The sequence below is a fragment of the Schistocerca cancellata genome, chromosome 7 (assembly GCF_023864275.1).
Source record: "Schistocerca cancellata isolate TAMUIC-IGC-003103 chromosome 7, iqSchCanc2.1, whole genome shotgun sequence".
NCBI lineage: Eukaryota > Metazoa > Arthropoda > Insecta > Orthoptera > Acrididae > Schistocerca > Schistocerca cancellata.
In genome coordinates, this window is record NC_064632.1 from 72,086,449 (window position 1) to 72,097,544 (window position 11,096).

Consider the following 11,096-nt stretch of genomic DNA (forward strand, 5'->3'; position numbering starts at 1 on the left):
GTGGAGCAACTGGCTCGTCACAATACGCCAGTCACTACTCTTGATGAACTGTGGTATCGTGTTGAAGCTGCATGGGCAGCTGTAACTGTACACGCCATCCAAGCTCTGTTTGACTCAATGCCCAGGCGTATCAAGGCCGTTATTACGGCCAGAGCTGGTTGTTCTGGGTACTGATTTCTCAGGATCTACGCACCCAAATTGCGTGAAAATTTAATCACATGTCCGTTCTATTATAATATATTTGTCCAATGAATACCCGTTTATCATCTGAATGTCTTCTTGGTGTAGCAATTTTAATGGCCAGTAGTGTACAAAGCAGAGGAAAAGAAAATCACGACTCAAAATAACACTTTCTTTTAATCTTTCATATTCTGCCGTTAATGAGAAGCCGCAGGAGCGTGGTCTCTTGACAGGGAGGTAGCAGTTTACAACAGTGACGAACCGAAGATCATGTCGAAGGAACGTTTCTCCCTTCCTTTATTTGACAATTGATATTTACAGTCGCCAGAAGTTACTGGAAGGGTTTTCCCAATTGAAGATAAGCCATCTACGACACCCGAATGGTGGGTCTACATGAGGCATACAGGACGAGTGTACGCACGATATCTGAACGGTGTCTTACAGTGACACTATCTGATCAGATGTATCTGGACAGCTATCAGTGGACATTAGTGCTGAGACCACTTCCAGTGAAGTGTCTGAATGTCTGTGAAGGACAGCTAGCCCAGTTTCTCTTGAGAGCCGAAAGCATGAGAGGCAGTCAGATTGGAATTTGGTATCTGCAGTGAATTCGACATTCTAGCTGATCCCAGAGGTGTTCCGTTGGATTCAGGTGTGGACTTTGGGCAGGGTAGTCCATTTCAGGGATGTTGTTGACCACAAACCACTGCCTCCTAGATGCTACCATACTGGGTCCTCTGATATGCTCAAGCAATCATCGTCTCCACCCTAACGACATCCTTTGTACGAGGTTTATGGCTCTCCGCATGGTGGCAGGTAAGATCCTCCAGACATTCGCCGAACGCAAACATATCCATCGCATTGCCACAGGGCGTAGCATGATTCACCACTTCAGATCACTCGTTTCCAGTTATCTGTATCCCACCTCAAGCACAGCTCAGCACTAACTGGAAATACAAGAGTTAGTCAAATGAAAACCTTAAATTTCTAATAACAAATCGAAATTTCGCGCCGTTATCGTGTAAGTTGGTAAGCGTGCTACAAGTAGCGTGCAGAATGGCCTGTAGGTGGCAGCATATTGCAGATGCACACATACCGTTGCAGTATCAGAGTAAAGATGGCCGCCCCATTTGCGACTTGCCCCAGGCAGGAATAGCGTTCTGTTATTCGGTTTTTGCGTAGTGAAGGTGTGAAACCTATCGAAATTCATCGACGGATAAAGGTTCAGTACGGTGATGCATGTTTGTCACAGCAGCAAGTCTACGAATGGAGTAGGAAGTTCGAAAATGGCGTGACTTCAGTGGAAGATACTCCTCGTCCAGGTAAGATACAACGAGTTGTGACTCCACAGAACATTGCAACAGTTGAAGCCTTAGTGAAGGAAAACCGCCGAGTGACAGTGAATGACATTGCAGCATGTTTCCAGGTTAGTCATGTGTCAGCACATCACATTGTGCATGATGAGCTCCAGTTTCACAAAGTGTCTGCAAGGTGGGTGCCACGGCAGCTGACTCCTGAAATTAGAGAACGACGTGTTGTTGCTTGTGAAGAACTTCTTCGGCGCTTTGAACAAGAAGGTGATGGCTTCCTTGCAAGAATCATTACTGGGGACGAAACCTGGGTTCACTTCCACCAACCGGAAACGAAGAGAGCGAGCCAGGAATGGCGCCTTTCCTCATGACGTAAAACAAGGAAGTTTCGAACAGAACCATCAGCAGGGTAGGTTATGCTGTCTCTCTTTTGGAACGAAAAAGGCGTCATTTTGGAACATTATATGCCTAGAGGGACCACTGTCACCAGTGCATCATACACAGATCTCCTAAAAAAATCATCTGCGGCCTGCAATCAAATCAAAGCGACTTGGATTACTGTCAGCAGGTATCCTTTTGCAACATGACAATGCAAGGCCTCACACTGCCCGTACAACAGTTGCAACAGTCACAGACCTGCATTTTGAGTGTCTTCCTCATCAACCATACTCACCAGACCTTGGCCCAAGTGATTTCCATATGTTTGGACTACTCAAAGAAGCAATGGGACGAAAGAAGTTCCGTTCTGATGAAGAGGTGCGCCACGCGGTGCATGAGCGGTTGCGCGGACTTCCAAAAGAATTTTTTTCTGAAGGAATTTATGCACTTTTTAAGCGCTGGAGGACTTAGATTGAGCGGTGGGGGGGGGGGGGGAGATTATGTTGAAAAGAGATACAACTTTGTACCATGTCTGCACAGTAAATAATATTAAAAAAAATTTACACCCTCGTATGTGGTTTATGAGTATGAGGAGCTGCTCAACCACTCTAAACCATTCTTTTCGTGTTCCTACGCACAGTCACTGTGCTACCTGGCCTGCTCATAGTACTCTGGAACTACGAATGACTCCTTCCGCTGATATCATGAGAGTTTTTCGAAATTACCTTCTGAAATGTTTGACTGTCTCTGTTCGTCAGTACACGTGATTGTCTGCTCGTGGTTCAGCTATGATTGTTCCTCCCCTGAGGTGATATCCCATTACTAGTTCGTGTTCTAAGTCACTGACCCCTCCCGATCGACCCATAGCGCCGTTACTGCTTCTCTGATAACAGCACCCCGTTTTGTGTCTACATGTGGATTTATAACGCAACAGTGTTATGATCCTTGTACGAAGTGTGCTGTTGAACTCTGACGTGCTTATTTAGTAAATTTTTTACTACAATGATAGATACGTAATGAAGTTAGTGTTTTAAAATTAAAAAAAACATTTATGTACGGTCTGAGCTCGTCTTAAATATTAATTACTATGAAAAGTGCAAAAGAAGCATAAGAATGAAGCAAGAGATAAGGCTTACAGGATCCCCGTCTTCTGGCTTTGTCATTCCGTTTGAGAAGAGCCTTTTCTGCCAGTGAAAATGCCATGTCCGCTGCCTTGCCGGACAGTGCTGAGAAAGGGATGTCGCGTTACATTTTGTGCTCACCTTCCACATGGAGAAAAAACTTAAGGGCAGACACATTGAGCGAAACGTTGTGAAATAACATCGTCACCGTATTCTGATGAAAGTCATGTATGAAATGCTGCTCCTGATACTCCATATAAAAAAAAGGGTTACTGAACGCTGTTCTACAGCGGAAACGGTGAGTATCGCAGCCACATTTACGTCGCGAGAGTGCAAAGCGGAATGACACACTGCTGGCCATTAAAATTGCTACACCAAGAAGAAATGCAGATGATAAACGGGCGTTCAATGGAAAATACATTATACTAGAACTAACATGTGATTACATTTCACGCAATTCGGGTGCACAGATCCTGAGGAGTCAGTACCCAGAACAACCGTCTCTGGCCGTAATAACGGCCTTGATACGCCTGGGCATTGAGTCAAACAGAGCCTGGATGGCGAGTACAGGTACAGCTGCTCATGCAGATTCAACACAATACCACAGTTCATCATGAGTAGTGACTGGCGTATTGTGACGAGCCAGTTGCTCGGCCACCATTGACCAGACGTTTTCAATTGGTGAGAGATCTGGAGAATGTGATGGCCAGGGCAGCAGTCGAACATTTTCTGTATCCAGAAAGGCCCGCACACGACCTACAACATGCGGTCGTTCATTATCCTGCTGAAATGTAGGGTTTCACAGGGATCGAATGAAGGGTAGAGCCACGGGTCGTAACACATCTGAAATCTGACGTCCACTGTTCAAAGTCCCGTCAATGCGAACAAGAGGTGACCGAGACCTGTAACCAACGGCTCCCCATACCATCACGCCGGGTGATACGCCAGTATGGCGATGACGAATTCATGTTTCCAATGTGCGTTCACCGCGGTGTCGCCAAACACGGATGCGACCATCTTGTTGTTGTAAACAGAATCTGGATTCATCCGAAATATTGACGTTTTGCCATTGGTGCACCCAGGTTCGTCGTTGAGTACACCATCGCAGGCGCTCCTGTCTGCGATGCAGCGTCAAGTGTAACCGCAGCCGTGGTCTCCGAGCTGATAGTCCATGCTGCTGCAAACGTCGTCGAACTGTTGGTGCAGATGGTAGTTGTCTTCCAAACGTCCTCATCTGTTGATTCAGGGATCGAGACGTGGCTGCACGATCCGTTACAGCCATGCGGATAAAATGCCTGTTATCTCGACTGCTAGTGATACGAGGCCGTTGGGATTCAGCACGGCGTTCCGTATTACCCTCCTGAACCCACCGATTCCATATTCTGCTATTAGTCATTGGATCTCGACCAACGCGAGCAGCAATGTCGGCGATACGATAAACCGCAATCGCGATAGGCTACAATCCGACCTTTATCGCAGTCGGAAACGTGAAGGCACGCATTTCTCCTGCTTACACGAGGCATCACAACAACGTTTCACCAGGCAACGCCGGTCAACTACTGTTTGTGTATGAGGAATCGGTTGTTAACTTTCCTCATGTCAGCATGTAATAGGTGTCGCCACCGGCGCCAAGTTTGTGTTAATGCTCTGAAAAGCTAATCATTTGCATATCACAGCATCTTCTTCCTGTCTGTTAAATATCGCGTCTGTAGCACGTCATCTTCGTGGTGTAGTTATTTTGATGGCCGGTAGTGTACGAAATGTGCTTTTGAGCTCTGACGTGCTTATTTAGTAAATTGTTTTACTACAGCGATGGATACGTAATGAAGTTAAGTGTTTTAAAATTAAGAAATGATTAATGTACGGTCTGAAGTCGTCCTTAATATTAATTACTGTAAAAAGTACAATACAAGCAAAAGAATGAAGGAAGACATTAGGCTTACAGAATCCCCAGGTTTTGGCTTTGTTGTTTCCGTTTGGGAAAAGCCTTTTCTGCCGGTGAAAATGTCATGTGCACTGAGTTGCCGGACAGTGTTGAGAATGGGATAACAGTTGCCCCTGTCGCGTTACGTTTTGTGTACACCTTCTACATGGAAAAAAGACTTTAGCGCAGGCACATTGAGCAAAACGTTGTGAAATAACATCGTCACCGTTTTCTGCTGAAAGTCATGTGTGAAACGCCGCTCCTGATACATGTTCATATATAAAAAAGGATTACTGAACGCTGTTCTACAGTGGTAACGATGAGTAGTGGGGCCGTCTTTACGTCGCAAGAGTGTGAAGCGAAATGATATAATAACGCCGCAATTTACCACAGCCGAGAACAACGGTGCCATCTGTCGGCTGATGAACACACGAAGGCGTAGAGCCAACCAAAAGGCAGTTAGAGCAAAACTGCAGATACTCACGTATACAGACATACTCTCGTATACGCTGACAAAAATCTATAGAAATGATAGCTGCATTGATATAATGGTGTCTTACATTAGGCGCCAGTCGACTTGGCAAAATAGAAAAACTTTCACATGGTTTACATAAACCCAATCGCCAGAAATAAATAAAAAAGTGACTTGGACGTTTTTAGTACGAGACAGAACAGTGGCAGACAGTTTTTATCAAGAGCGCTTCACTGCTTATAGTCATGAGATGACGGATGGTGGAGTGCTGGCACCGAGCTGTTACGTACGTGTGATGACTATTTCAAGCATGTCTGTCGAGTTGGTATAAATGCGCAGCTACTGTAAGCGAGCCTGTGGCCTCTGCTGTATTCAGCGTACAGCATCAGTGGCAACGGCCAAGGGACGGTCATTGCTTATGCACTTCACAACACATTTTGACATGCCTAAAGCTATCAGCCCCATCAGCGAACAAAGCAAGCAAATTTAAAACACGGCTAGAGTAAATTTTTGCAGAACGGTAAGATCCTCCCAGAGTTGAAGACATAGCTTTCGTGTAAACTACGAACGCTGTTTAGAGTAATTGTTGCTGACTCTCGCTAATGCGACAATCACTGACGTCCAGGCAAAATCTGTTACATCACTAAACATACACTCCTGGAAATTGAAATAAGAACACCGTGAATTCATTGTCCCAGGAAGGGGAAACTTTATTGACACATTCCTGGGGTCAGATACATCACATGATCACACTGACAGAACCACAGGCACATAGACACAGGCAACAGAGCATGCACAATGTCGGCACTAGTACAGTGTATATCCACCTTTCGCAGCAATGCAGGCTGCTATTCTCCCATGGAGACGATCGTAGAGATGCTGGATGTAGTCCTGTGGAACGGCTTGCCATGCCATTTCCACCTGGCGCCTCAGTTGGACCAGCGTTCGTGCTGGACGTGCAGACCGCGTGAGACGACGCTTCATCCAGTCCCAAACATGCTCAATGGGGGACAGATCCGGAGATCTTGCTGGCCAGGGTAGTTGACTTACACCTTCTAGAGCACGTTGGGTGGCACGGGATACATGCGGACGTGCATTGTCCTGTTGGAACAGCAAGTTCCCTTGCCGGTCTAGGAATGGTAGAACGATGGGTTCGATGACGGTTTGGATGTACCGTGCACTGTTCAGTGTCCCCTCGACGATCACTAGTGGTGTACGGCCAGTGTAGGAGATCGCTCCACACACCATGATGCCGGGTGTTGGCCCTGTGTGCCTCGGTCGTATGCAGTCCTGATTGTGGCGCTCACCTGCACGGCGCCAAACACGCATACGACCATCATTGGCACCAAGGCAGAAGCGACTCTCATCGCTGAAGACGACACGTCTCCATTCGTCCCTCTATTCACGCCTGTCGCGACACCACTGGAGGCGGGCTGCACGATGTTGGGGCGTGAGCGGAAGACGGCCTAACGGTGTGCGGGACCGTAGCCCAGCTTCATGGAGACGGTTGCGAATGGTCCTCGCCGATACCCCAGGAGCAACAGTGTCCCTAATTTGCTGGGAAGTGGCGGTGCGGTCCCCTACGGCACTGCGTAGGATCCTACGGTCTTGGCGTGCATCCGTGCGTCGCTGCGGTCCGGTCCCAGGTCGACGGGCACGTGCACCTTCCGCCGACCACTGGCGACAACATCGATGTACTGTGGAGACTTCACGCCCCACGTGTTGAGCAATTCGGCGGTACGTCCACCCGGCCTCCCGCATGCCCACTATACGCCCTCGCTCAAAGTCCGTCAACTGCACATACGGTTCACGTCCACGCTGTCGCGGCATGCTACCAGTGTTAAAGACTGCGATGGAGCTCCGTATGCCACGGCAAACTGGCTGACACTGATGGCGGCGTGCACAAATGCTGCGCAGCTAGCGCCATTCGACGGCCAACACCGCGGTTCCTGGTGTGTCCACTGTGCCGTGCGTGTGATCATTGCTTGTACAGCCCTCTCGCAGTGTCCGGAGCAAGTATGTTGGGTCTGACACACCGGTGTCAATGTGTTCCTTTTTCCATTTCCAGGAGTGTATATTTGTACTATTTCCGCAATGAGAAGCGTGATGGTCGGTAATGAGGTGTAAATGGCTGCCTGGCAAATGACACCCTCGCTCATGGTTGTGTTTCTGGGAAATGCAAGCCGACGATACAGCCAATGCTCAGGATACTGCAACGGTTCTAAATTGTGCTGAAATAGTCGTGCGAGAAGCAGATTGTTTTTTTGTTGTAGCCTGACAGAAGCTAACCAGATCATTGCCGTGAACCATGCAGCGTCGTGAAACCAAGATCGACGATAACACGATGGCGAAGCACACAGTGGAGTGCGAACGATGTGACTAAAAATAGGGCTAGGCCAGTGCAGCACCGGCGAACAAAGCCATACTCGTTTTAAACAGCAATGTACAAACCACAGTTCCAGTTAAAAGTCAATGTCCAGAAAAGGAGGTAACAGTTGAATATGAGAAACGGCATAATAAGCTTCAGCAACGAGTTACAACCTCCGGATACAGAATACTTTTCTTATTTAACAGGTACTTAGCGGATTCTGATTATTTTTCTTATTTAACAGTTACTTACACTGCGTGCCAAAAAAAAAAGAATAAAAAGTGAAACGTCCGGAGAACAAGGTCGGATGTCAATGTAATTTAGTACACGTACACGCCATAGATGGGTAGGTAAATTATTAGGGTTGCAGTTCTCTGTGAAAGGTGCAACCGCCATCACAGTGCATTAGTGTTGGCTCGTGTTTATTGTGGTCATCAGACGTGGTAGGGTATACAAGGGGCGTCAACAGTACTGAATGTTGAGTGATCACTATGAAAGACACGGAGACGCGAGTACTCGTGTGAGACCATTATCAGCACATGATAGAATTGTGGGTGTCCGTTTGGCCACTTGGACGAATCATCCAGATTTGTTGGACGTTCTGATGTCACAACGGCCCGATGTTAAGGCTGCACGAGAAAGTGAGGGCACATATATCCGTCGACGAGATTCCTCTCCGCCGTACTGTGAAATAAGTACATTGTAACCTCTTCACATCTGCGCCTGCCATCCAAGAACAAGTAATGGACTCCTGCAGAATTCTGTGTCGTATAGCCCCACTGATCGGAGACTAGCAGGGGCCGGACTAAGGAATTACCAGGACATGCGTAAGGCTTCCGTCAACACAACTCGAACAGTTGCGTTTGGTGTGGAACCGTGAGCGGGAAGCATGGACTGCTCATGGATGGCTTCACATTTCGTTCAGTGGAGAATCGCGGTTCTGCGCCATTTCAAGTGGCCATCAGTGAGTATGGGGGCGACAGGAGGAGAAGTCGTAGCGAGATTGAATAATGTAATCCCCAAATCCTCGAACCTATTCAAAAAAGCAGATAAAAATTCACTTGATGCCTTCCTGAGAGACAATCTACACTCACTCCAAATTAATAATATAAGTGTAGGAAAGATGTGGCTTAAATTCAAAGGAATAGTATCGGCAGCAATTGAGAGATTTATACCAAATAAATTAACAAACGACGCAGCTGATCCTCCTTGGTACACAAACCGGGTTAGAACACAGTTGCAGAAACAACGAAACAAACATGCCATACTTAAACAGTCACAAAATCCCCAAGATGGGCGATCTTTTACAGAAGCTAGAAATTTAGCGCGAACTTCAATGCGGGATGCCATAACAGTATCCACAACGAAACTTTGTCTCGAAACCTGGCAGAACATGCAAAGAGATTCAGGTCGTATGTGAAGTATGTTAGTGGCTAGAAACAGTCAATGCCTTCTCTGCACGATAGCAATGGAGATACCGAAGACAGTGCTGCCAAAGCAGAGTTACTAAACACAGCCTTCTGAAATGCCTTCACAAAAGAAGACAGAATTCGAAACGAGAACAGCTGCCAACATTAGTAACCTAGAAGTAAATATCCTCGGAGTACTGAAGCAACTTAAATCACTTAATAAAAGCAAGTCTTCTGGTCCACACTGTATACCAATTAGGTTCCTTTTGGAGTATGCTGATGCATTAGCTCCATACTTAACCATCATATACAACCGTTCACTCGACGAAATATCCGTACCCAAAGAGTGGAAAGTTGCACAGGTCACACCAATATTCAAGAAAGGTAGTAGGAGTAATCCATTAAATTGCAGGCCCATATCGTTTACGTCGCTATGCATCAGGATTTTAGAACATAATATGTGTTCGAACATAATGAATTACCTCGAAGAAAACGGTTTATTGACACACGGTCAACATGGGTTTAGAAAACATCGTTCCTGTGAAACACAACTATCTCTTTATTCACAGGAAGTGTTGAGTGCTATTGACAAGCGATTTCAGATCGGCTCCGTATTTCTGGATTTCCGGAAGGCTTTTGACACTGTATCACACAAGCGGCTCGTAGTGAAATTGCGTGCTTATGCAATATCGTCTCAGTTATGTAACTGGATTTCTGATTTCCTGTCAGAGAGGTCACAGTTCGTAGTAACTGACGGAAAGCCATCGAGTAAATCATGTAAGTAAGTGATTTCTGGCGTTCCCCAAGGTAGTGTTATAGGCCCTTTGGTGTTCCTTATCTATATAAACGATTTGGGAGACAATCTGAGCAGCCGTCTTCTGTTGTTTGCAGATGACGCTGTCGTTTATCGACTAATAAAGTCATCTGAAGATAAAAAAACTGCAGAACGATTTAGAAAAGATATGTGAATGGTGCGAAAAGTGGCAGTTGACCCTAAATAACGAAAAGTGTGAGTTTATCCACATGAGTGCTAAAAGGAACTCGTTAAACTTCGGTTACACGATAAATCAGTGTAATCTAAAAGCCGTAAATTCAACTAAATACCTAAGTATTAAAATTACGAACAACTTAAATTGGAAGGAACACACAGAAAATGTTGTGGGGAAGGCTAACCAAAGACTGCGTTTTATTTGCAGCACACTTAGAAAATGTAACAAACCTACTAAGGAGACTGCCTACACTACTCCTGTCCGTCCTCTTTTAGGATACTGTTGCGCGGTGCGGGATCCTTACCAGATAGGACTGACGGAGTACATCCAAAAAGTTCAGAGAAAGGCAGCACGTTTTGTATTATCGCGAAATATGGGACAGAGTGTCACAGAAATGATACAGGATTTGGGCTGGCCATCATTAAAAGAAAGGCGTTTTTCGTTGCGACAGAATTTTCTCACGAAATTCCAATCACCAACTTTCTCGTCCGAATGCGAAACTATTTTGTTGAGACCGACCTACATAGGGAGGAACGATCATCACGATAAAATAAGGGAAATCAGAGCTCGTACGGTACGATATAGGTGTTCATTCTCTCCGCGCGCTATACGAGATTGGAATAATAGAGAATTCTGAAGGTGGTTCGATGAACCCTCTGCCAGGCACTTAAATGTGATTTGTAGAGTATCTGTGTGGATGTAGATGTAGAAGTCCCATTCTTCCAGTGTTTTGGAGAGACACAGTGTCGTTACTCCTGGAGTCCTGGTGTGGGCAACCATTGCGTCAATACTTGACGTCACAGGTAATCAGACGGCACAACGTACGTCACGGACATCCTGCTTCCCCGTGAGTTACAACTCCTGGGATATCACCCTGGTGACATTTGTCAACAGAACAATTCTTGTTCACCGCACGGTATGTCTCTCTATGAACTACGTGATGTT